Source organism: Peromyscus leucopus, chromosome 3 (genome assembly GCF_004664715.2).
Source record: "Peromyscus leucopus breed LL Stock chromosome 3, UCI_PerLeu_2.1, whole genome shotgun sequence".
NCBI lineage: Eukaryota > Metazoa > Chordata > Mammalia > Rodentia > Cricetidae > Peromyscus > Peromyscus leucopus.
The window spans coordinates 27,703,848-27,730,504 of NC_051065.1; the positions used below are offsets into that span (position 1 = coordinate 27,703,848).

Sequence of the window (26,657 nt, forward strand, 5' to 3'; positions counted from 1 at the left end):
TAGAAACGGACAATGAACACAATCACTGGCGGAGCCACCAGTCTTCTTCCCCTCTTCCCTAAGAGAACAGAAATGTTTGGTCCGTCCAGATAAGTGAGGACTAAATGTGTCTATGGATAGAGAGAGAGACAAGGACATTAATTTGAAACTATACCCTAAACTCCTCCAGATCAAGCACAATAATCTATAAATACACATACAAAAGATTGTTCCACAAAGTAGACTTGATGCTCTAAGGTGCTCATAATTTCAAAAACATTAAGCCAGGTGTCAGTATTTATTTCATATCAGCTAAACACCAGAACAATAAGAATAAATAAATAAATAAAGTGAGCAAATGTTCACTTCTCTTTTTATTGTTACTATACATTATAACTAATATGCCATATTTTCTTAAAAACATGTCATTTTGTTTGTTTGAGACAAGGTGTTGCTATGTAACTCAAGTAGGCCTACAACTCGAAAACCTCTTACTTCAGTCTCCCAAGTCCTGGGATTATAGGCATGTACCACCAAGCTTGGCTTAAATTGTGCAATTTTTAAGAGGTACTTAAGGACTCAGGTAAAAATTCCCTGCCCTGGGAGACAGAGGTAACACTGAATCTTCCTTCGAGAATAACAAGAAAAAGTTGCCAAGAATTGGAAATAACCACAGACCTTTGCAAAATAACAAAAAACAGTAAGAGAGCCCTCCCCTGAAAAGATGCCCTCTTCTTAGATTGGAAAATAATTTAAAACAGTAAAGCAAAGAATACAAAATAGGCATGATTCAGAGAAACATTCTATCACCAACTTTAGCAATACACGCATAAAATAATTAACAACAATCCTATATTTACACAGAAACAGATGCTATTTATGAACACATTTTTAGGAAACCAGAACAGAATTCTGTTTATTGAAACAAAGCAGCTATATTTTTATTTCTTTTATCTGATTCATCCTAAGTAAAAGAGCATTTCAAAATGTGGTTTGGTCCACACACATCTTGTGGTGGTATTCTAATTGTACTGAAATGTGATTTTGATTGTATGTTAATAAATAAAGTTGCCTGGGGGTCAGAGCTATTAGAGCCATAGAAAGAGCGTGGCGGTGGTGTCACACGCCTTTAATCCCATAAGATCTCTGTGTGTTCAGGGATATAGCCAGCATTGGAGACATATGCCTTTAAGACCTGGAGGGCTGTACATTCAGACAGTGACGAGGCTGCTGTGGGACGGTCTGTATGTCAAATTGCTCTGATTGGTCAATAAATAAAACACTGATTGGCCAGTGGCCAGGCAGGAAGTAGGTGGGACAAGGAGAGAGGAGAATTCTGGGAAGCAGAAGGCTGAGGCGGAGAGACACCGCCAGCTGCCGCCATGACCAGCAGCATGTGAAGACGCCGATAAGCCACCAGCCACGTGGCAAGGTATAGATTTATGGAAATGGATTAATTTAAGCTATAAGAACAGTTAGCAAGAAGCCTGCCACGGCCATACAGTTTGTAAGCAATATAAGTCTCTGTGTTTACTTGGTTAGGTCTGAGCGGCTGTGGGACTGGCGGGTGACAAAGATTTGTCCTGACTGTGGGCAAGGCAGGAAAACTCCAGCTACAAATGGCGCCCAACGAGAGGGCAAGAGTTTCCACCTAAAACCTGAGAAAAGATTCTAAAACGGAGCTAAAAACAGCTTCCTAATTGTCTCTCTCAAATGAGCAGCAGCTGCCGGTTTGAGTTACTGGCGGGTTCCTGGCGTGTGCGCTCGATCTGCAGTATGGCGGGAATGAGGCCTCTGCAAGTGGCACATTAAGCTGCGTGGTGGATTTAGCCTTTGCTAGTACAAAACAAAAAAAGAGGTTTCTGGGCTACATGCTGCTTTGATAAAAGCATAGACCCAGGAGGGCTCCCAGAGCTGGCGGTAAACGTACCACCGCCATGTTGGGAAGCTGAAGTGGGCGGAGCCAGCAGCCACAGCACCCTTTCAGGCTTAGAAGGCTGCAGTTTAAAGCAATAGGCTCAAGGTAATATAAAACATAAGCCACATAGAGATGGCTACCACACAGAGAATCTGGATTGTGTTCTCTTTGATATTCGTAACTGAAGAGAAACATTTGATTGCAAAAGCTGTTGAGTTATGCCAAAATGTGTATTTTAAAGGTACCTTAACTTCAAAATTTGGATGTAAGGATATGTTGCTTTGGAAAGGAGGTTCTGCTTTTGTTTCCACAGAAAGCCAGAGGCTATGGATTTGTTCCAGATTAAGATACATCAGGTTTGACCAGCCAAGACCCCCTGAAAGGTCTCTGATGACACCATGGCCCAGATGATCCAACATCCAGAATCGTTTCAAGGCAACTGGCTCAGACGATACGGTCTCACGGACTACTCCATGATCCTAAAATTTTCTTTGTGTCCCCATAAGATACAGCGCCCCCCTCCAGCAGGAAGTAGTAAGAGAAGCTACGCCCAAATTCCCAAATATACCAAGCTGACTTTGGAGAAGTGTAAAAGTTAAAACCTTCCTTTTAAAAAAAGAAAGGGGAAGTGCTGTGGGACGGTCTGTATGTCAAATTGCTCTGATTGGTCAATAAATAAAACACTGATTGGCCAGTGGCCAGGCAGGAAGTAGGTGGGACAAGGAGAGAGGAGAATTCTGGGAAGCAGAAGGCTGAGGCGGAGAGACACCGCCAGCTGCCGCCATGACCAGCAGCATGTGAAGACGCCGGTAAGCCACCAGCCACGTGGCAAGGTATAGATTTATGGAAATGGATTAATTTAAGCTATAAGAACAGTTAGCAAGAAGCCTGCCACGGCCATACAGTTTGTATGCAATATAAGTCTCTGTGTTTACTTGGTTAGGTCTGAGCAGCTGTGGGACTGGCGGGTGACAAAGATTTGTCCTGACTGTGGGCAAGGCAGGAAAACTCCAGCTACACGAGGCAGTCACGTGTTTGGGTTTACAACCAAAGAGAAGGCAGAACAAAATACTATGAAAGGACAGACACACAGGAAATAGCTCTGAGAGGGAAGCTAGGACCACCGCAGGAGGAAGGGTGAGATTTTAGCTCTGAGCTCTCTTCTCTCGGCTTTCTCTTTTACATTGGTTCTGTGTTTCTTATTTAATAAGACAGTTGGTTACATCTACAACATCTGAGAAGAGAAATGACCCTCCTCTAAAAGGTCAGAGATGAAATGGATGAAAGCCATAATTTAACCAACCAAAAGCAAGTACCCTTATCTGATGCAACAAATGAGAACAGTCACTTTGCATTCCACCCTACCTGGACTAGGGGCAAAAGCAAGTAAAATTGTATGAATTATATAACAAAAAATAAGGCAAAAATGAAATGGCCTACACCTCCCAAGAAAAACACAATCCTTCAGAACTGATCTTAGATTTCAAGAGCTACAGTTTAGGACAGAGCACACATTTATCACATGAACACCTCAGATCAAACCTCTAGCACTCTATGTTGTACATATTCTGAATAATATCCAAACCCTCTAGTGTAGGTGAGGCCTTCAATGGAATGGGATCCATTCTCAGGGTCAAGTTATATCACATAGAAAAAGAGATTTTATAGATTTAATTAATTAAGGTCTGTATCATTTGGCTTTATGTTAACGCAGAGGAAGACATATCTTGAATGGACCTAACTTATTCAGGGAAACTCTGAAACTGGCTAGAAGCAACAAAAATGTGTTAATCCTGAAAAAAGCAATCACTATATTGTGAGCTTCCTATGAAAGGAATCATGGGGCAAGACCTGAGAGGGACCTCCAGTTATTTAAAGAGCACCTAGACATCAGCTAGAAAGAAAACAAGGAACTCAGTCGTAAGGCCTTGAGAGATGCTGAATTTCACCAACAACTTGGGTAAGACCGGAAGAGAGCCTTGACTCTCAGCTTGTCCACCCTGATCAGAAGAACCATTTAATCTGAAGGGGGCTTATGACCCACAGAAATTGCAATGATTAACTTTTTGTTTTAAGCACTACATTTTCTATAGTTTGTTAAACGGAAAATTCACCCTATCCCAAACTCTCCTCTCTCTTTATTGACCATCTGCAACAGAAGTTTATTAAGTTGGGATAATGGGACATGTAGGCAGAAGTTTCTGTCCTGCCTGGTCCCACAGCCGTTCAGTTCCAAATAAACACACAGAGGCTTATATTAATTACAAATAGTTTGGTCTATGGCTCAGGCTGCCTGACTATGTGACCTCTTAAAAAGGAAGGGGATCGAAGCTCTCTCTTGGGTGTGGAAGGCTTCCTGGCACATGGTTCGGTGACCTAGTCTGGAGCTTTCCCCATCTTCCCCTAGGAGAGGAAGGGGCAACGGTGTCGCTTTATTTTGTGTCAGTGAGTCTGCTTACCCCACAGAACCCCTTAATAAATTGACATATAGAGAGAGCAAGACCATTAAGGCTCTCATTACAAGTACATCTACTGCTTCATACCAGAGTCAGGCAATAGTGAAGACATGCAAAAAACAGGAAGATTTGTGACATGAGGGTGGCTGACGAATTTAACAACTGACACATTGCTCTTGAAGTGACAGCTGAAAACCTGGCCACTGAGAGGTATACAAAAGAGGCCAGGTTTGAAAGACACCTACAAGGTTGAATTATGATAGTGAATGAAAAATAAAAAGAATACTAGGTTGGGCTTGGGTATGCTTGCATTTAGAGAGGGAAGAAATGGGAGTGATGAAAGGAGCTTTGAGAACAAGAGAATTGCAGAGACAATGAAGAATAATGAACACAGCATCATGAACCATAAAGACTGGTCACCACTGAGGACCGAGGGCAGACGGGATCGGCAGGGCAGTGCTGTGTAGCTAGAGTTTTCCTGCCTTGCCCACAGTCAGGACAAATCTTTGTCACCCGCCAGTCCCACAGCCGCTCAGACCCAACCAAGCAAACACAGAGACTTATATTGCTTACAAACTGTATGGCCATGGCAGGCTTCTTGCTAACTGTTCTTATAGCTTAAATTAATCCATTTCCATAAATCTATGCCTTGCCACGTGGCTGGTGGCTTACCGGCGTCTTCACATGCTGCTGGTCATGGCAGTGGCTGGCAGTGTCTCCCTGCCTCAGCCTTCTGTTTCCCAGTATTCTCCTCTCTCCTTGTCCCACCTATACTTCCTGCCTAGCCACTGGCCAATCAGTGTTTTATTTATTGACCAATCAGAGCAACAGATTTGACATACAGACCGTCCCACAGCAGTGCTGCAGAGCTCAGAGGTGAGAAAAACAAAGTAGCTCTTGTGCCTTCATTTTGAAGATGGCAATAAATCTACATAACAGTGGTCACCAACCATTGTTTTAAAAGAAAAAATATGATTTTATAAAAGGATAAAAATATTTCCACTATACATTTTTTTTTTTTAAGTTTTCAAGACAAGAGTTTCTCGGTGTAGCCCTGGCTGTCCTGGAACTCACTCTATAGATCAGGCTAGCCTCGAACTCAGAGACCCACCTGCCTCTGCCTCCCAGGATCTGGGATTAAAGGTGTATGCCACCATTGCTCAGCTATACTTCTTCATTTAAGATTTATTTTTGATTTTATGTGTATGGGTGTTTGTCTGCATGTATGTCTACGGATCATGTGTGTGTCTGTTGCCTGAGGTCAAAAGAGGTTGTCAAATCCCACTGGAAATGGACAGCTGCAAGTCACATGTGGGTGCTGGGAACCGAACCCAGGCTCTCTGAAGAATGGCCAGTGTTCTTGACCACTGAACCATCTCTCCAGTCCTTCACTATATTTATAATAATAATTCCAATCCTTGAATTCTACATTACTTGGAAAGATATGGACACAAAATTGGGTTCAATTATAGCTGCCCTACATGATTTTTTTTCCAACTTAAAACTGTCTCACAAACTTAATGATTATGGTTGCCACTGTTGCCACTGTTTGCAGAACCACAGTGAGGGAAAGCTACGGAATTCTCCAGTGAGATATAGAAATGTATTACAGAACTGCAACACAAATAACAGAGATGCATCTTTCTGTCTTATGTGACATTTTTTGAGTTTGTCTTTTTATGAATTGAAGTTCAAGTCTGAGTTTTCGTCCAATGATTTTGTGATTCACAGGACAATGAACATGCCTGACAACCATAAACCAACAGATCTTGAACTTTACACATTGCTAATTTTTTGGACAGAATAAATTTTTAGGTGGAGTTAGAGAAGTGCTGGAGATAAAACCCATTACCTCAAACATATTGGACAAGTGATCTGCCACTGAATATTCCCAATCCCTATCATTTTAAACTAAGTTAAAGCAAGTCAATTATCTATGGAATGTGACCCTTCCTAGACTGTATGTTCCACGAACAGAAGGAATATATCTCTCCAGAGTCTATAGCAAATTCTGAAAGTCACACTTGCCAGGAACTAAATCCTTGAGATACAGAAAGAAATATAAAAATGTCCTCTGATTTCTCAAGCCCTTCGATCATGCAATCCATGATTCCTCAACATCCCATGTTGGCTAGTCACAATATCTAGGAGATGCCAAAAAAAAAGAAATGTTCATGAGATGTAAGTTCAGCATTAACTCACTTTCTTTTGTTTTCTACATTGTCCAACATTTACTTCTCTGAATATTGGTACATTTCACACACTGCTATGAGATGGTCTTTCTGTACACTGTGAATATATGTTGCTACCATTGATCAATAAAGAAGCTGCTTTGACCTATGGCAAGACAGGAGACAGCCAGACAGGAAATCCAAGAGAAACAGGAAGAAGAAAAGTGGGGTCAGAGGAGACTCTGAGACCCACCGTCTGGGAAGCAAGATGTAATGGAACTCTGGTAACGCCATGAGACATGTGGTATTATATAGATTAATAGAAATGGGTTAATTTAAGATGAATGAGCTAGTTGGTAATAAGCCTGGATAGACCAAACAGCTTGTAATTCATATAAGCCCCTGTGTGTTTATTTGGGACCAAATGGCTATGGGATACAGGAAAACTTCCAGCCATATCACAGTCTTATAGAGACAGTATATTCGATTACAGTATCATGAAAAATAAAGGGATCTATTTTCATAGAAGAATTCCCAGGAGATAAAGAATGTGGAGACGAGCTAAGCCATCCAAGTTTCTTCTAAAGGGCAAACATCAAGCCGTCACTCTTCACTGATCATGACTGAGTCCAAAGGCTGCAATTAAAAAGATAAAAGAGCACACCCAACAGAATATGGATAGAAGAGTAAATAACCAATACTTATCCCTCACCTTTTCCTTTCATTCCCATGGGAATCTAGGCTTTAGATTTTCATTTCTCAAAAGAAATGGACTAATGAGAGTTGAATTGGTAGAACATGTAGGATGCCCCCATGAAGAAATTAAACCCTTGTTAGTTTCAATCATAAAGACTATTATAATGCACAGTAGCTATGTGTTTTAAATTTCAAAATTAGCTCAAGCTCACTGTTAAACTTATTTAAAAGCACTTCTAGCCTTTGATCCAATAGCCCTATTACTTAACATCTTTCCTTGAAGAAATTATCCTCCAGAAGAATTCTAATAGCATCATTTATAAAGTTCAAACATCTAGTAAAAGTGAACTTTATCATAAAGTACAGAGCATGGGGAAATAAGATCTTATGAAGTCATAAATAAATGTAGACTATAGAGAGATGTTTGTGGCAAATGTTAAATGATCACAGTGACTTAACCATGTGCTCCATCCACTCCAGAAGATGGACAGGAAGACACGAAGGGATCACAGCAGCTGTTTGCTCTAGAGAACAAGTCAAGATTGAAGGCTCTTTTCTTCTCTTCATGTCTTCATCACATTGCTGTCAAATGACCCTTCAAAATGTGTGATCAGGAGAGCTTTCCACCTTACTCTTCCCCGCTAATTTCTCATTGTTAGGTAGGAAAGTAAGATAAAGGGTTGTTAAAGGAAACAAGCAGGGGCCGGGCAGTGGTGGCGCACGCCTTTAATCCCAGCACTCGAGAGGCAGAGCCAGGCAGATCTCTGTGAGTTCGAGGCCAGCTTGGTCTATAGAATGAGATCCAGGACAGGCACCAGAATTACACAGAGAAACCCTATCTCAAAAAAAAGAAAAAAAAGAAACAAGCATGAGCTCAGTTTACCCAAAGATCCCATACCAAAGAAGATGACACAGGCACAATACTATTTTAGTAAAGTGTCAGAGTAATTGCGAGGAAGGTGAGGAAACTTCCTCATGTGTAGTATGTGGTGGTGATTCACACAGCTGGCTACACTATTCATATATCATTAAGGTATCACAGAGCATAACACATTTTAAGGAATGCAGTGATAAAAAGAAATGCTGTGTTGAAAGTAGGACTGTGAAAACTATTTTCATTCTTTGCTCTTTCCATATCTGACTTTGGCTTCATCAGAATGCTGCAAAGAAGAACAGCCACTTCCCCATCAAAGGAATTAGGATAATAAAGACATTCACACTAGAGGATTTCGGTCTTCAAGGAGGGGAGATGAGTTTTGTAATAACTGTAACTCCTGCTTCTTTTCATTCCTTAACTAAGGTTTCAAGCAACTTATAAAGGAGGAAAAGAGAGGATTATAAGGAAAAGTACATAGGGTAAGCATATTATATGCAAAAATGCCTGTGCAGGAATTATTCCCAAATGTGCCAGAAGTATAAAATGTAACATGCTACTTACTTCTCATTTGTATTCATATTTAATTTTGCCAGAAACTTAAAAAGCTTTCTGGTACATTAAAGATTATATGATGACTGGATTTAAATACTGTCTCCTTGTCTTTCCTCCGCAAGGAGACTGGAACATGTGAAAATCAAATGAACCCATGCTCCTCAGACTGTTTTCTTAGCTGAGGAAGGACAAGGAACTTGATTCTGAACACAGTACCAGAGGACAGCTTTCTAGCTCGGGATTTGGAAGCAGCATTTTCTGACACAATCATGCAATAAAGCATAGTGTGAGGCTTCTGCTACTTAGGCTAGCCCACAAATGACACCACTGTACTCTGGTAATGGTGCACAATCCCCTCTCTTGAAAAATAGTTACACCTTATCAAGGAATAAGGTAGTAGTCAAAGCAATTTGCCAAGTCATCAAGACCAAACAATGCACTCCTTTCTCTTGAACTTTTGGTTATTCTTACAAGGAAAAAGAAAAGTTTTCTTTTCTACATCGTTTGGTAGAGTCTTTGTTGGTAGGAAAGAAAAACGAATTACAAGAGAGTGAACACGAAGAAATAATGGCATACACCTGTAATGCCTGCAAAGAGGCTGGAGCAGAAAGATGGCGGAAGACAGCATGAGCCACACAAAAGCACCCTGAAATAATAAATACACAAATGGAGTAAGGATGAGGATAACACAGACTATGGGGGAAAGAATCAAGAAATAGAGAAGACAGGGCTGGAGAGATGGCTAGGGTTTAAGAGTGCCTGCTGCTCTTCCAGAGGGCACAAGAGTTTAGTTCCCAGCACCCACACTGGGTGCTTCTCAAGTGGCTATAACTCTAGCTCCAGGGAATACCACAACCATTTTCTTGACATCCTGGACGGACGGACACACACACACACACACACACACACACACACACACACACACACACACACACACACACACACCAAAAGAAAAGAAAAGAAAAGAAAAGAAAAAGAAAAGGTGCTTGAGAGATGGCTCAGGGATTAGAAATATTGGTTATTCTTCCAGAGGACCCAGGTTCGATTCCCAATACCTACTCAGCAGTTCACAACCATCTGTAACTCCAGTCTCAGGGGATCCAACACCCTCCTCTGACCTCTACAGACACTAGATACATACATGGTGGCAAAATACCATACATATAAAAATAAGTTAGTAATTTTAAAATTGTGGTTATATTTGTTTGTGACCTAAAGATCAGAGTGCAGAGCTAAGCCACTAGAGGCCAGGCAGTGGTGGCACGTGCCTTTAATCCCAGCACTCGGGAGGCAGAGGCAGACTGATCTCTGTGAGTTCAAGGCCAGCCTGGGCTACACAAGATTGATCCATTCTAAAAGAGAAACAGAGCCAGGCAGTAGTGGCACATACCATTGATCCCAGCACTTGAGATCTCACGCCTTTATTCCCAGCACTAGGGAGGTGGAGACAGGAAGCGATATGGCTGGGTGGAGAGAGGAATATATATGGCGGGAGGAGACAGGAGCTCAGTCTCTTTCAGACTGAGGAGTTGGCGAAGTGAGAGGGGGTGGCTGTGGCTTGCTCCTTTGTCTCTCTGATCTTTCAGCATGTAGCCCTATATCTGACTCCAGGTTTTTATTATTAAGACCAACTAGGATTTGTGCTACAAAAAATAAATAAAACAAAAATTTTAAAACTAAAAAAAGAAATAAGGATGAGATATGATGTGAAACCCAGAAACTGAATTCAGTGTTCTGGGCCAGTTCCCTACTTCATGGTTCAGGATACTAGTCTCCTAATTAAAACAAATATGTCTCCCCTTTCACTTAGGATTGATAGTATTCAGATACTTATCGCCAGAGTCCTAAGCAAAAGCAAAGAGGTAACTTATCTACTCCAGTCTTATAATGCCCTACAAAACACATTAAGAATTATAAACCTTCAACACTGTGTGAGCCTGGGGGCTAGGGCAGTGATCTCTTAATTACTGCTAGAAAATATCAAACAATGAATTTTTTATTAAAGTATAATTTCTCTGAAGCGTATGTGAGCATAAGACAAAGTATAGCAGAAATCAAGTCTATCAAACTTTACACTTATATACATAAAAAATCGTTAATTTTCATGATTAAAGGCATTAATAAAAGATTTAATTGCACTTACACTAAGTTATCAAACCTATGTACAGTTATCCAAAAATCATGAATTTCAAAAACAAAATATGTTTGCAAATCTGACACAATTTAATGGAGAAAAACGATAGCATGCCACCTTGCCATGGACTAGTCTTATTTCCCATCACTTATGCAAAAGTTTTTTCACTTGGTTTAATTCAACGTAAAAATCCTCATTGAACCTAAATGGCCAGCTCTTCTTAGCCGGTCACAATGGGATTTGGTGAAAAGATTAACAGTTTTACATTTCAAGACTCATTCAGCACATACTCATCCACTATACTAGAGAATTTTAGTTGCAAGTTATTGACGACATTAAAATTTCAGTGTCGTGAAATGTCTGGTGTCACTCACTGGGTCCAAGTCTTCTGAAACCTAAGAAAGTAGAGGTAATGTTAAAAGTGTGCAGTAGAGGAAGAATAATTACAAATTCATTAATTTCCTGCAATCCAATGTCACCAAGTCTCTAATGACTCAAAGACCTCTACAGAGATATAATGAAAACCATGTTCCTGTTCTCTTTTTAAAAATGTGCACTCACTCACACACACACACACACACACACACACACACACACACACACACGCACGCACGCACTCACACATACACTCAACACTTGAATGAAATTTCAGAAATTCAGTGTTTACGCACAGACGTTTTCAAACTGTTTGAAATTTTCCACTTAAAAACTTGCTCATTTTTTTTTTTTTTTGAAAAGAGCCAATATATCTTCACATGTTTTCTTTCTGAGCCAGAAAACTAATAGGAAACAAAGGGCGACAATACAAACACTTAACCCACTGGAATTTTAGAAGGACCTGTGTCATCCCGTCTCAGGTGAGTCCTTAGCAAGCCTTGAGCATACATAAGGAGCTGCTTCCCAGCAACACGATTTAGAAAACCTGGAAAGTCTATAAAAGTATTCCCTTCTCTTTTTTACATATAAAATGATAGGAGTAGGCTAGGGTCTCTAAATGGCCTTTGCAGAGAAAGAACTAGGTGTCAGCAGGCATCCGTGACAATGCTGGGTTCTATCTGTACCACTCACTCCCCTGTCTTGCACCCACGAGGCTGATCTTTACGGTTCACAGCAAACGGTTTCCTGCTTCTGCTTTCCAGTGATGTGGTGCTGTGGGGTATGGTTAAAAAGTGTGTGTTGTCCCTGCCAAACCCATGGCGAAGACTGGCCCCAAATATGGCAATATGAAGAAGTGGTTTTTACCTTTAAGACTAATGTCTCACAGTAAGTGACTGAGTCATGATTACCCTCACGAACGGATTAATTCTGGCCTCAGAGCATCGGCTGGGCCTCACAGAAACGCATTTGTTCTAGTTCAAGTAAGAGCTTGTCATAGTAGAAAGGATCCCAGCCCTTCTCAAGACTCCTGATTCCCACCTGACCCTGTGGTCTCTTCTATACAAACTCTCACCACTGTGATGCTCATGTGCTGGGAAGCTCTCTCCAGAATATGGCTGCAGACTCGTGTTCCTAGACCTCCAGATCTGTAGGCTGATCTCTAGGCTCTTTTCTTTAGAGCTTACCCAGCCTTCAGTATTTTGTTACAGCAACAGGAATATACTAAGACACTGGACACGGGAAAACAGGACAGAAAATCAGAGAAGGGAAGACGGATGAAAACAAAGTGTTCCCTCATCAAAGCTTCTAGAGTTGGCTGTATCTCCCAAGCAGGCCGCTGCTTTTCTCCAGGGCTGCTGGCTCTGGGGTAGGACCTTCCACCCTGAGCTCCATCATCTCTCCATGTTCTCAGCTCTAAGTCAGCTGTACTAAGAGCCAGGTTACTGCACTACCATGGGGTTTCTTTTTTCCCGTGCTTTTATAAATGTGTCATTATAAATAAATTGTGGCAGAATAATCCATTTGGAATGCTATTTGTTCCCTGCTGGATTCCACCTGATTCCATCCTTTTTACATTTTGAATCGCAGACTGCATGAATTCAGGAAATATAATTTTTTTAAAGATATGTTACTTGTTTAAATATACTTTAATATATGCTTTTGTCTAGTAAATATGTATTTAAATATGTGTTTCAACCAATGTTTGGCCATCTGTGTCTGTTCCATCCGGAGGCAGGGGAAGAAATAAAGGGTGAAACATGGTTAGACTAGTGAAGGAGGGAGGTGAGCAAAGTCACTACACACTAGAGGAAGCAAACCAAGGCCATGGTACCGCCTCCGCCCTCCCAGTAAGAACTCACACAAGTCACACATCCATCCACATGGCAGACATGCATGTTCTTCCCAACATAGAAGTGCGTTTCAAAGAGAAAGCAGGGCCATCCTGAGGAATGGTACCACTGTGGGTGTGGGTGTGGGTGTGGCGCTGGACCTGCCTCAGCACACTGGACTGAGCCATTAAAACACCGCTCTTTCAGGCCTTCCATTGCCAGTCCAAGTGATGGAGGCTGGTTCTGGCCTCAGTGAAGTCCCAGGAGAAGATGTACAAATAAGCTTGTCATTTTCCATGTGATCTCAGCCAAAAGGCGGAGAAGCAATCAATTCACAACTCCGGCTTCTTTCACATTGGAGGTTTGAGGGCATCATACCTGTCCCTCATTGTGCCTAACGCCCAGCCCCTACTCATTAACACAACACCAATACTCATGAGAATACCAGCAGCACTCTATCTGATTAGCCATTAGCATTTCCCCAGAAAAAGTCTAATATACACTTAAAATATAGCATACAGCATTTTTTTGTTAAACTCATGAAAAATCTGGAAGCTTAGAAATATCTTCCTCTGTATTGTGGAAGATGACATACCACCAAACCACTTTTTCATAGCTTATGATTCAATCTTCTTTGTTTAAAGAACAAAATATATTTATTTATAAGTAGGTTGACTCCCTTAGAACTTTCATAATCATCATATTAAATGTTAAGAGTTAATGATTTCTCTTCCTAGGTCAATGTCAAGTTGAGATCACATCACAAGATTTTTTTTAATGGAACATATGGCAATAATCCATTTTTTCTTAGTGATTTACATATTTTTAAGGATTTCAGAAAAGAAAGTCACTAGATATAACATGATATAAAATACTTTGACATCATAACTATACTCAAACTGTGTTACACAGATTCACAAAGCTAATAAACTACCATCAAAAAGAATGTGTGCCATACCACTTTCATTCAACAATTTAGGTAACATTATACAATCATTTCTTTAAAATTCTGTAAAAATAAATTAAGTATAGGCTGCTAAATAAAAAGCTGGGAACTTGTTGCTAAGGAACCAGTATTCACTGCTAAGTGTACTTGACCTCCAGGGGTTTTCATGTTCCAACTGTGTGTGCCTCCGCAGGAACACAGGTAGCAAGCATACCTTCGGGACCTTACGGAGTGAGTTGGAATGGAAAATCCCTCTTGAGACTACCTGCTTTGTTTCTTTACAATATGCCGTATCAGCGGATGTTGCAAAGAAAGGGGAAACGAGATTCTTTTTTTTTTTTTTTTTTTTGGCTTTTCGAGACAGGGTTTCTCTGTGTAGCTTTGCACCTTTCCTGGAACTCACTTGGTAGCCCAGGCTGGCTTGGGATTAAAGGCGTGTGCCACCACCGCCAGGCGAAAACTAGATTCTTTACATTTCTTCCCAAATCCCAACCACCTCTTCAGTGCAATTGGCTTCTCTCTGTTTGTATACATATTATTTGTCAGTGTGGATGTGTTAATTGGTAGAACAGTGATTGGGGGCCTCAACTGCCTAATACAATTTAGTCGTAAATATTGACCAGAAAGGATTCCAATAATAAAAGACATTTCTTTGTGGTGGTTCTCAACAACATGGTTGATTGTTTTGACAGTTGGTTTGTTTTGTTTCAGTCCAGTTGGGGCAGGAACTCATTAAGTAGTACACACTGGCCCTGAATTTGAATTTAAATATTTTTTAAAATACACTGTGTTTCATCTTAAACACAATGAAGCAATACATAAAATAACAGCCTCTGGGTGCTTCACCTCCATGTTTTCAGAGGACAAAAAGGAGGCAAAGCCAGTTCCTTGTTGGCCAACTGACACCAACATTGCCCACCTAATTAAGGCACGGAAGCCAGGTGGCAGTAGTGCATACCTTTAATCCCAGCACTCGGGAGGCAGAGCCAGGCGATCTCTGTGAGTTTGAGGCCAGCCTGGTCTACAGAATGAGATCCAGGATAGGCACCAAAACCACACGGAGAAACCCTGTCTCGGAAAAAAAATACATGGATAAACACACAAACAACATACATCATGATTCCTATTCATTAACCTGGGTTTTAACTATTGACCTTGTAGCACATATCTTTGTTAAAGTCCAGTTAAGAGACCTAGAAAAGAACAGAGCTAAGAGAAAAAAACTATTAACTCAGGACCATCTCACTCTTTGGTAGTTAAGGAGAAAAGTGGTAATTTGCAAGAACGTGCCCTGATGGCCTAGATATACATGTAGATTGTATGTGTGTGTGTATGTGTGTGTGTAGTAATTTCGTTTAAAAAATGGAGAAATAAGAATATACATACCTGGATGTATATGTGTACATTTTCAAAAAACAAAACAAACAACTAAAAGACAGACTAGAAATTAAAACAAAATAATTGCCTAGAAGTCAGGAGGTCAAAGCTGGCTGGGTGGAAAAGACACAACAAAATTCTCTAAGTGTGGGCTCTACAGATCTTAGGTAGTCCTGAATGTATAGGCACACAGTTTACACATTTCAAAATTAAAGCAATAGGAAAAGTTACTAGCTTTATTCAAAACAAAGCTGCATATGCAGCAAATTGGCAATACAACCAAACAGGGAAATGAGTAAGATAAACTCAAAGCACAGTGTATTATTTCCCCTTCCAAAACACATTAAGATCCAAAGTAACCTCAAATATTGCTAAAAATTTTATACCTAGCACAGAGTGATGAATGATGTCAGTTTTTAAGAAATGGGAATTGTTTTTAAATCTCCCCACAGAAAGACTAGAAGCTGCACAGCCATCACAACCAGCATTCCCGGGTCCAGACTCTACTCTCTCAAGCAATGAGTTCTAGGGGCAGGCACTGCCTCTTACAGCCTGCTGATCTGGGGTCCTTAGCCACAGAGCCATCTCTCCAGTCCCAGAATGCCACATTTTTAAGAATTTCTCCAGCAAAGGAAGCTGACAGTGTCTAGAGAACATGCTTTGAGGAACACATTTTCGGGGAAAGCATAATGAAGACCTTCTGGGTCATTCCTTCCCCATTCTTATATATGAGCGGAAAGCTTTAGAAAAGTGTGTGTGTGCGGGGGAGGGGGGGTATCTCCAGGAAGCCTCAGTCAGCAAAGTGCTTTCCATGAGGACCTGGGTTCAGATCTCCAGACCCCACACGAAAAGTCAGGCATAACACTGGGGAAGCAGAGACAGGAAAATAGTTAGTTAGATCCACCACTCCAAACTCTGGCCAGCTCACTTAAGCAAGTCAGTGAATCTCCAGGGTCGATGAAAGACTGTGTCTCAAAAAATAAAGATGAAGAGCAATCAGGAAGCCCTGACACTGTCCTCTGGCCTACACATCCTCACGTGTACGTACACACACACACACACACACACACACACACACACACACACACACCCTCCTATACACGTGCACATATGCACGAGCACACTCACAAATCAGTAAGTAACAAAAAACCCTCTTTAAAATCTGACTGCACTTGTCTCTTGTCAAGAGAAAGAACACAACTAATTGCTTTAAAGTGTACATACACAACCTGGATCACAGGAAATTCAAAGGGAAAACAATGAACATGTCGGCTCCGCCCCACAGATTTCATCACTACCAAAGAAAGGCTGGGATTTAGATTAGTAACAAAAGAACAAAACATGAGAAAAATTAAACTTCCTCATTTACTAGAACAGTGTATTGAAGAGAACTCCGATTGGCCCAGTGTCCAGATCCAAGCTTTCAGTGTTAGCCAGCCACATTTAATGCACTCAGATGCAACATGATGGCTGGAGGTCTGCTTCCATTTCCTCCTCCAGTTTCGTCAGTACAGCTTTTTTATTTGATCCAACCACATTCCGCCTACCACTCAGCCTCTGCACCTCTTTTCTGAAACCGAATGCTTGCAGCTATGCATGCCTTGGTGATTGATTCCAAATGTACAACGAAGGGCGTCCGGATGGTGGAGACCGCCAAGTTCCACAGCAGAGGCAGACACCACGGTTGCTTAAATTTGCTATCATACAGGGAAATTGTTTAGTCATTTTACTAATTTCTTCACATCTTTGCAAAAGTCACATAAAGTGTATCTACTTCACAGCTCGTTAATGTTTATTAAGTGCTTCTTAGTGCACAGATCACGTTTCTTAGAGCTAAATCAGCTCAAGCAACTTTATCCCCTAACTCCTCCAGAGGTGACCCGTAAAGTCTTTTTATGTCTTCTCCAACAAATGGAATATTCAGTGTTTGCAATCCATTTTTAAATTAAATCTTTATTACTCTGTTTAGAATGAAAAGAAGAAAAAACTATTGCAGTGTACACTGAACTTTTGAGTAAGGTTCTACCATGTCCTCAATCATTGTTGAATAAAACAGAACATATGTGTTCTGGCTGTCAGAATCCCTGGGGGTTCTGTAAACCTGCAGATACCCAGGTCCCTCCCAGTAGGTTTAGATGGAATTTCTATGTGTGAATACTGGCCTGGGAGTTATTTCTGTAAAGGTCCTCCAAAGGAACATGCCACAGTAATTTGAGGAGCAGCATGTGGAGATTGTTGGAATTTCATTTTCCTCAATAGTATGACTTGGTAGCTATTACTCTGCTATCAGTTCAAGGCCTGTTTACCTCCTGAAGCCAGGAACCCCCAAGCAACTTCTGGACTGAATATGCTGAACATGCCAATTCTTAGCAAGCAGTGTGTCCCCAGAGTATAAAACTTTTCGTGTGTGCTACTGGGGATTGAATTTACGGCCTCCTCCACGCTAGGCAAATGGTCTAACACTGAACTATATCCCTAACATCTGATTCTTATTTTGAGACAGGGTTTCACTAAGTTATCTAGGCTGGCCTTCAACTTACTCTGTAGTCCAGGTTAATCTCGAAATTGCAATCTTCATATCTCCACCTCCTCAGTACTGGGATTAAAGGTGTGTATCACCACGTCCAGCTTTATTTTTGGTTGTTGTTGAAACAGTACTGGTGAGCCACAAGAATATGTTATAAGGAGTCCAGCTGTGTATTAAAGCTATACCTTGACCAGGCCACGGGTCAGTCAAGTGGGAAGCCATCTAGCATGGACTATTTGGTGTTACACAGCTTAATATTCAGCTGTGCCTTGTTATGAATTTCTTGTATTCACAATTCCCATGTGTTTGTGTGTGTGTGTGAACTTCCTGCTCAGGCCAGTACTTGGATAAGGTCACAAAGGCAAAGCCAAGCAGGAGGTAGATACATAGCTTTGTTTCTTGTGCAAATGAAGCTCAGACCATCCCCTTGCCTTGAGGCCTAGTGGCTCCCCAGAGCAATTGACTGGGGATAAAAGAGGTTTTTACATATCAAGGTGGAAGGTAGGGTGGAGCAACATTCCCGAGGAGGCAGAAGGAACAGGCAATTTTCTGTAGAGGCAGAAAGGGAGAAGGGAAGAACACAGAGGTTTAGTAGATGGTAGGGCAGAACTCTTGTAGAGTTCATCAGAGCCAGGAGCAGAGAGCAAGTAGAGATGGAGGGCGAAGAAACAGAGGACAAAGATGAGGCTGGAAGCATAAGAGCTTAGTCATTAGCAGGACAATGAGAGGGCAGTAAATGGGACAAAGAGGAACCGGTGTCAGGACGGAACTGAAGCTGTGTATGTTAGGATCCTGGCCTCATTTCCACACATGTGCAGCTTGGGGTCTTATGTCTTACATCATCAGCAGGCACTGGCGACTACATACCTGCCTTAAAAAGCCACACGCAGACCCCCACCCTCTCTCACTCTGTTCCCCGCTTCCTGGATCCCCTCTTTCGTCCCTGTCCCCGTCCTCCCCCCCCCCCGCCTCCCCCCCCCCCCCGCCTTTCCCTCCTAATAAAGCTCTAAAAACTAACATTGGTTTCTGTCGTGACCGTGACCTTTCCACGCAGTAACCACCAGCCCCGTTTATCAGAACCATCATTTTGTACCATGACTCAGATCTCAGATAGAGATGGGATATAGGGGCCGATACCAGTAAATTTGGCCGCATAACAGCTTCATGGGAATTATCTAACTTCTGCCAAGAAACAGGCAAATAAAAGGAGTTACCTTATCCCCAAGCTTCCTACTGAAGCTCTGAACCCCTCTCCCTCCCGCTATGGCCCCCTGCCATGTGCAACCATGTCTGTCTGTCCATCTCACTCACCTTAACTCCTCCCACTTGTTCTCAAGCTCCCGTGAGAAGCACAGAAGGTGGGTCTGAAAGCAGGCTAGGATCCATGCAAAGAGGTTTACCAAAACCTACATGGAGATCACAGTAATAAGTATGGCTCTACAGCCAGAGATCAGTTTACAGCCTGCCTCCTAGCAGGTCTTCCTAAAGCTGACCTCAAGCCAGCAAACATTTTAAAAAAATGGACTAAAACTTAAATATCTGGAGAGCAAGGCTCCTGACTGAAGGGTTCACAATGCGGTTCCATTTACTGGGCGGACACTTCCGTCCAGCCACTTCCGCATCAAGAGCGTCCCGTAGCTAGAATACCACAACACGGTTCCATTTACTGGGCGGATACTTCCGCCCAGCCACTTCCGCATCAAGAGCGTCTTTTCATAGCTAGGATACCCGGTGGGCCCGGATGTCTCCACCCATCAAGTTCCGGGCCAAGGGGTCTCGCGTGATCAGAGTCCCGTGACGTTGCATGGTGATGCAAGTGCGCGGTACCACCATGTGCCCTACGTACACACGTAGAGTAGTGACGTGACCTGGCCATGCCCCCAGCCGGTTTTAAAAGTCCGGCGCCATATTCCCCACTCCCCTTCTCCACGCACGTGTCTCTCCCACAGGCCTGCACTTTCTGTCCTTTGTTTCTAATAAACTCTTATAAGCGGATTCTGTCGTGTTTCGTGACACTTCCTTGCAGGGTAAGAACACAACGCAGCTAAATAACTAACACTGACCCCACAAGCAGAAGTTTCATATGTGGCATTTAATGTGTACCGAGGACAGATGAAAAAAGCCCGAGAATAGACTTGCCAAGTACTGGCACACACTAGATCCCAAAAGCTGTTGGGTCCCTGTTTTAAGTGTGTGTGTGTGGGGGGAGGCCATGAGGGCTAGTGCATGCCCTGCCAGGCTAGGCCATCAATTGAGCCTTGTTCAACGTGCTGCCTAGAAAGACAACCAGTCAGCTGACTGCACCCAGGCACCAAGATGGCATGGGAACATCAAGCTAAGACCTCCAGCAGACCTAGGCTTGGCCACAGGCTCACTTGCAGAGAACCCAGAACACAGCATAGAGGCGATCTGTTTCTTTCAGTCTGGACACCAGAGCCACTTACTCAGTTTTGGGGTCTCAATGCTCCTTTTTTCCCTATTGTTGGGGTAGGGAGGACAGCCTTAACCACCTCACCAGACTTAACTTCACTTTCAGGGTTACTTAAAGGGAAAAGATTTTCCAGCTAAGGTAGGAGCTTTCATTTCATTTGCCCCCTCCATGTGCCTCACTCCAGACCTGTCAGAAGTGCCTCTCTTCCTCATGCACACAGACAGAGCCCTGATCTCTGCCTTGTCCCCAATTCAAAAAAAAAAAAAAAAAAAAAATAAGTTCTCATGCACCACAAGCTTTTCCTTCCCAGTTCCCGCTCCTAATTAAATGCTCAGCTAATGGCTGCTTCAGACCACCACAGAACTAGAGTCCAAAGATCATCAAGTAAGAAACTGTAACAGCTAGAAGGTATTTACACACCCAGACGCAAAAGTGTCTGGGCTCTCCAAAAACAGACTTTAATATAACCATCTATTATTGTTAAATGCTCTCAGCAACTGATCACCTGTGTCTACTGGATGCCAAACTAGTAAAGGAAACAGGTGCTTCAAACAATCCATCTCTGATAAATCTTAACATGTTCCAATCTCTCCGTCTCTCTCATTAACACTAACCAATATAAACAGAGTACTAAACACTACAATGGTCACCAATTTTCTCATGGCTGCTTCTTAACATGTTCAAATTTTTTCCCAAGCTCCAGAAACCAGCTTAAATCCATCTGGACAGGTGGGATCTACTTCAAGCTTTTTCTGTCTCACCAGCGTCCTGTCAGACACAAAAGCGGCCAGGGTGCCAAGCCAAGAGGGGTGGACGGCCCCAGGGCAGCAGAACAGCCCACCATCCCAGAACACCTGTCTACCTCAGAATGTCCCCCTTCCCTAGCCCCCTAAGAGCCAACCGACACCCACCAAGTCAGCTGGAAGCAGTTTTTCCAGGAGAAATGATGCCCCTATCCCCATTCACTTGCTTTTTAAAATAAACAAAAAGTCTAGAATGTTAGGATCCTGCCCTCACTCTGGCACATGCACAGCTTGGGGTCTTGCGTCTTACATCATCAGTGGGCACTGGCAACTATATACCCACCTTAAAAAGCTGGACACGGACTCCCACCCTCTCTCTCTGTGTTCCCTGCTCTCTCTCTCTGCTCCCTCCCCCCTGTTTCCCTCCCCTGCCAGGCCTGGCTCCCCTCTCTCTTCCCCCCTTTCCCTCCTAATAAAGCTCTAAAAACTAACATTGGTTTCTGTCACGACCATGACCTTCCCACAAGGTAACCAGAGCTGTTTATCAGAAACATCAATGTAGACAGGATTTCGTTCCAGAAAATAAAGTAGACGGACAAAGAGCTTGGTATATCTAGATTTATTCCTGCCCTGAATGCCTGATGGAGCTGTAGGTGTAGATATAAAATTTTGTCTTAGAGGAATAAGGTTAACAGACATAAGAGCATAGTGTACATAGATTTTTTTTTCCCTCAGATGTCCCATGTCAGACATAGTGTCTTCCCTGGACTCTGGATAATCCATAAAACAGGGCCTCAGGTAGCCCAGGATAGCTTCAAATTCACTATGTCGTTGAGGGTGACCATGAACTTCTGATCCTCCTGCTACTACTTCCAGAACTCTGAGAGTATAAGGTTTTTCTATGTGTAGTGTATGTGGTAGCACTGCTGGTATCAGTGCTGGCAATCGAACCCAGGGCTCTGTGCATGCTAAGCAAGCACTCAACTAACTGAGCTAGTTACATCTCCACCCACCCCCAGCTTAACTTCTTGATAATGCTTCAAATTTGGAGAAAACTTCCTTAGTTGACTCAAAAATTTAAAAAATATTACAATGATATATTCCTGTGGAAAAATACATGATAGGAAGTTGGGACACGTAAGTCTTATGAGGGTAGAAGCAGCAGCAAGGGTCCAGTACACACTGACTGACACAGCGCAGAGACCGATTACCCCTACCTTCCTCACATAAATGTGAACTCTTGCCAACTGATTTTTATAGGAACTTGGTTTGCCAGTTTGTTACATGTTACCTGTCAGCTCAGAGAAGTGCCCACCATCCTGGGCTCCAAGGCCTTAGCTGAACAAAGAAGCATTTTACTCTACTTTGTTACTCTACTCAACATGTATCAAAGACAAACACACAATTAACAGTTCAGGTTATAAAGGCTGTTACTCCTTGTAAGGAGGGAAAAATAGATGCTTAAAAATTTTAAAGTGAAACAATGTCATTAAAAATATTAAATGAATAATGAAATATGAGGTATTTTGGTATGTCTAACAATGTATTCTCACCACTGAGTATGTTCCAAGTATTTATGTTCTGTGTTTTCAGTAAACAATCATCATGTATAGCCTAAAGATTCTGGGCATAGTGGTACACACCTTTAATCCCAGTACTTAAGAGAACAAAACAGGTGAGTTCTAAGTTGGAAGCAAGCCTGGTCTATGTAGGGAGACCCTGTCTCAAATCAATCAATTCCTTCATTCATTTTAAAATTAGGCTACATGATTTCTAATGAAAAAATAAGGAAGATGTAAGAACTAATGAGCAAGTGTTCAGAGAGGTGAAGTCTAAGAAAGAATTCAAGCAAGTAAAAAAATATGTAAATGAAAGAATGCTTCTGATAGCCTTATTAGTATCCTGGACACAGCTGAGGCAGGAATCTATGACACTGCAGAAGTGTCAAGAAAGACTTTGCAGATTAAATGCAAAAATCAAAGAATGAAAAATCTACCAGAGGCCATGTCAGAGGAGTAGCAGGCGGCAATTGAAGTTCAAGGTATCAGCCCACCAGGAGGAAACTCTCTGATGGGTCAATCTAGCTAAGCAAGGCTACAAGACTACTGACCCCAGAATATCTTTTGCTTCTGTTGTGCGTTTACGTGTGTGCTGCTGCAATCTTTCTCTGGTATCTGGCATGGTGTGAATGAATGTGGAGAGACCCCCACTGCCTGTAATGTAGTGTGTTTATCTCACAGAAACATCCTGATCTACTGGGCATTTTTATCTGTGGATAGTTAGATGATTCTTCCCTAAGCTATACTGTTTAATTGGTAATAATGATAATAGTTTATACAGAGTTTTGATGAATAAAAATAAATATAAGGATACATTTCATAGCTAAGGACTATGAGTTGTGTCAAGGAGCTGCTTTAGATCACAGCTCAGGTTTATGATTAAGGAAAACAATTGAATTCTTCCAAGGAGCCAGGCTGGCTCTAATTCTCTTAATGCTGAGAAGATGCAGTCACAGGTTTCAGTGTGCACTATTAGCTGAAACAAAGCTTCAAAATGCCTTGCTAATGGTTTTTTAAGATAAACAATCCCAGAAAAACATTCTATAGTTTTCACAAAGACACATAGCTGAGCTGTCTGATTCATTAGCCTAGGACCATAAATACAAAACAGTCCAATTATTGCTAGATGACAGATTATTAATTCCTGTACCCATTCATGACCCCAATTTGCTTATATGGGTATGCACCCTGAAGAGTCAAAGTTCAGCTAACTGACTATGTATTGGGTTGGGTCCTGGTATCATGCAAATAACAGGGAGTAGAACACTGAAGTCTAGAAATGGAGGCAACTTTTATTCAAAAAAAAAAAAAAAAAAAAAAAAAAACAACCATGGAGAAAGAAATTCTGACTCGTCAGGGCTATAGAGAATAATTTCACTCTGAAGCCCCAAAAAGGGGATACAGGTTTTTTGTTTGTTTGTTTGTTTTTTGATAGTCAGGAGTTATACACAGGTCAGAAAGCACATTTTGAGATTTAAAGCATCATGATGCCACAGTATCTTGGGAGCACTGACTGGAGCTAATGCTAAGAGATTTATGGTATCTCAGGAATGTTGAACAGAGCCTGAACTAGAGGATTTATGACATTCCTGGTGTCTTCATGTCCTGAGACTTGGCATTCTCTGGGTACCTCTGGGGTCTGATGAAAATCCAGGTTTTACAACTTCTGATTATAGAGAGTTAGTTCAAAATGTTTACATAGTTGTGGGTTAGTTTTAATTACCTTTTCTCTGCCTGGGAGAGTGTTATCAGGATGACTTTGTTTTTAATCATGTTAGGGAAATAAAACAAACAAAAACCATTTCTTTACCTATAGTCATTCACTTGAGGAATGGAATGCAACCCCTTTGTGACTCCTGTGTTGCCTGAAAGATTTTGTTGGGGTATATAAGTGATAGAGGGAGAGAGAACAAGGGAGAATAAAGAAGGAAACTATCAAGAGAGTGTGTATCTTTTTCCCTAACCCCCTCAGATAGAAAAGTCTAACTCATGCCGATGCTGTGGATTTCCCTTCGAGCCCTGTACTGCCTGGAGGCTGGCCCCCCAGGCAGCAATGAAAATCAGAATAGAGTATCCAAGAATTACTGATAAATTTTCAGAAGTATTACATACATAATTAGAATATGAAGGAGAGAGAGAGAGAGAGAGAGAGAGAGAGAGAGAGAGAGAGAATGTAAAATAGTGATGGCCAATAATTTTTCAAATTAATGGCAGGCACCAAAGTAGAAATCCAGAAAGTACAGAGAACACCAAAATAGATAAATAACAAAAGAGCTGTACATAGGCACATCAGATTCAAATACGCAAAGCCATAGAAAAAGAGCAGAAATTGAAAGAAGCTAATGAATAAATAAGCTAAGAAGTTTACATAGTGTAGCAAAGCCAGAACAGGTTTACAATGAACCTAAGGGCCTCTACCAAGTACAACTCCCTTCCAAATCCTACAAGAAACCTAGCAATGTGATGATATTATAACTTAGATTGCCTCTGAGTATGAGACATCCAAAAGAGTCTAAGTGAGAGAAATACTTCCATAGCTTATATCGCTTCCATGTATGCCTAGTGTGCAAGAAGAGCATCCATCTGGGAACACCGCTCTAGCCCATGTATTAACTCAACATTCAACATAAGAAGTGCAAGCATGGCCCTACTGCAGCCAGGGTCTGTGTTGATGTCCATGGACCCTGTTGCCATCGAAGGCCATGCTGATTCCCAGTGTCTGGGCCACCACCTGGAGCCATGCTGGTATCAGAAGGCCATGCTGCTAGTGGGGCCCTGATGATCTGGGTGGCCTTTGCTGCCACCTGGGGCCATGGTGACATCCAGACCCAGGTTACTGCCAAGGACAATGTCTGGGTCCATGGTCCTACTGCAGCCAGAGTCTGTGTCGAAGTCCATGGCCCATGTTGCCACTAGGGCCCACCTGGAAGCCTGGGGTCTGGGCCACAACTTGTGGCCCTGTTGGAGTCTTGGGGCCATGCTGCAGCCAGGGCCATACAGATCTGAATGGCCTGCCCAGCTACCTACTGCCATGGTGACATCTGGCCAGAGCTGCAGCTGAGGGCCATGTCTGGGTTTATGGCCCTACTGTAGCCAGGGTCTGTGTTGATGTCTGAGGCTCCTGTAACCATCTAAGGCCACGCGGACACCAGAGCTCTGGGGCCATGTTAGCGTCCACGGGCCACACCGCTGCTGGGGCCATGCCGATCTGAGTGGCCTGCACTGCCATCTGGGAAAATGGTGACATCCAGACCTGGCTGCTGCCCAGGACCACGTCTAGGTGCATGGTCCTACTGCAGCTGGGGTCTGTACTGAAGTCTAAGGCCCATGTTACCACCAAAGGTCACATGGAATCTCAGAATGGGGCTGCAACCTGTGACCTTGTTGGTGTCTGGGGGCTGTGCGGCCACCAGAGCCATCCTGATCTGAGTGGCCTATAGCTAGACCCAACCAAGTAAACACAGAGACTTTTATTGCTTACAAACTGTATGGTCGTGGCAGGCTTCTTGCTAACTGTTCTTATATCTTAAATTAATCCATTTCCATAAATCTATACCTTGCCACGTGGCTTGTGGCTTGCTGGTGTCTTCACATGTGGCTTGTCATGGTGGCGGCTGGCAGTGTCTCTCTGCCTCAGCCTTCCGCTTCCCAGAATTCTCCTCTCTCCTTGTCCCACCTACTTCCTGCCTGGCCACTGGCCAATCAGTGTTTTATTTATTGACCAATCAGAGCAATTTGACATACAGACCGTCCCACAGCAGTGGCCAGTGCTTCCATCAGAACTAGGATGTCATCCAGGCTTGAGCTCAGATGAGGGCCACGCTTGAGTCCATAGTCTAGCCGCAGCTGAGGTCTGTATTAGTGTCTGTGGCCCATGTTACACATAAGGGGCCATAGTAATCAAAAAAGATGAAATCAGAAGGCCATGCTGAGCCAGCCCCGCCCTTCACTGGTCCTGTCTCTCACTGGACACTGCAGCAGGAGAGCTGGCCCCAAACCCTCAAAGAGTTGACGCTTGCACTCTGGAGAGCTGGCCCCACCTCTCATCACAGGCATGGGAGAACTGGCCCTGATGGCACAGGCA

The 26,657-nt window shown here is 42.5% G+C and overlaps 1 protein-coding gene and 1 pseudogene across 15 annotated transcripts in view; both read right to left on the reverse strand.

The window, feature by feature from the left end:
- The window catches only part of LOC114687181, a 35,280-nt pseudogene extending 9,421 nt beyond the window's left edge, over positions 1-25,859 (reverse strand).
- Positions 1-26,657, reverse strand: part of Adam22 (ADAM metallopeptidase domain 22) — a 219,605-nt gene that overhangs the window by 134,610 nt on the left and 58,338 nt on the right. The window lies entirely within an intron of this gene.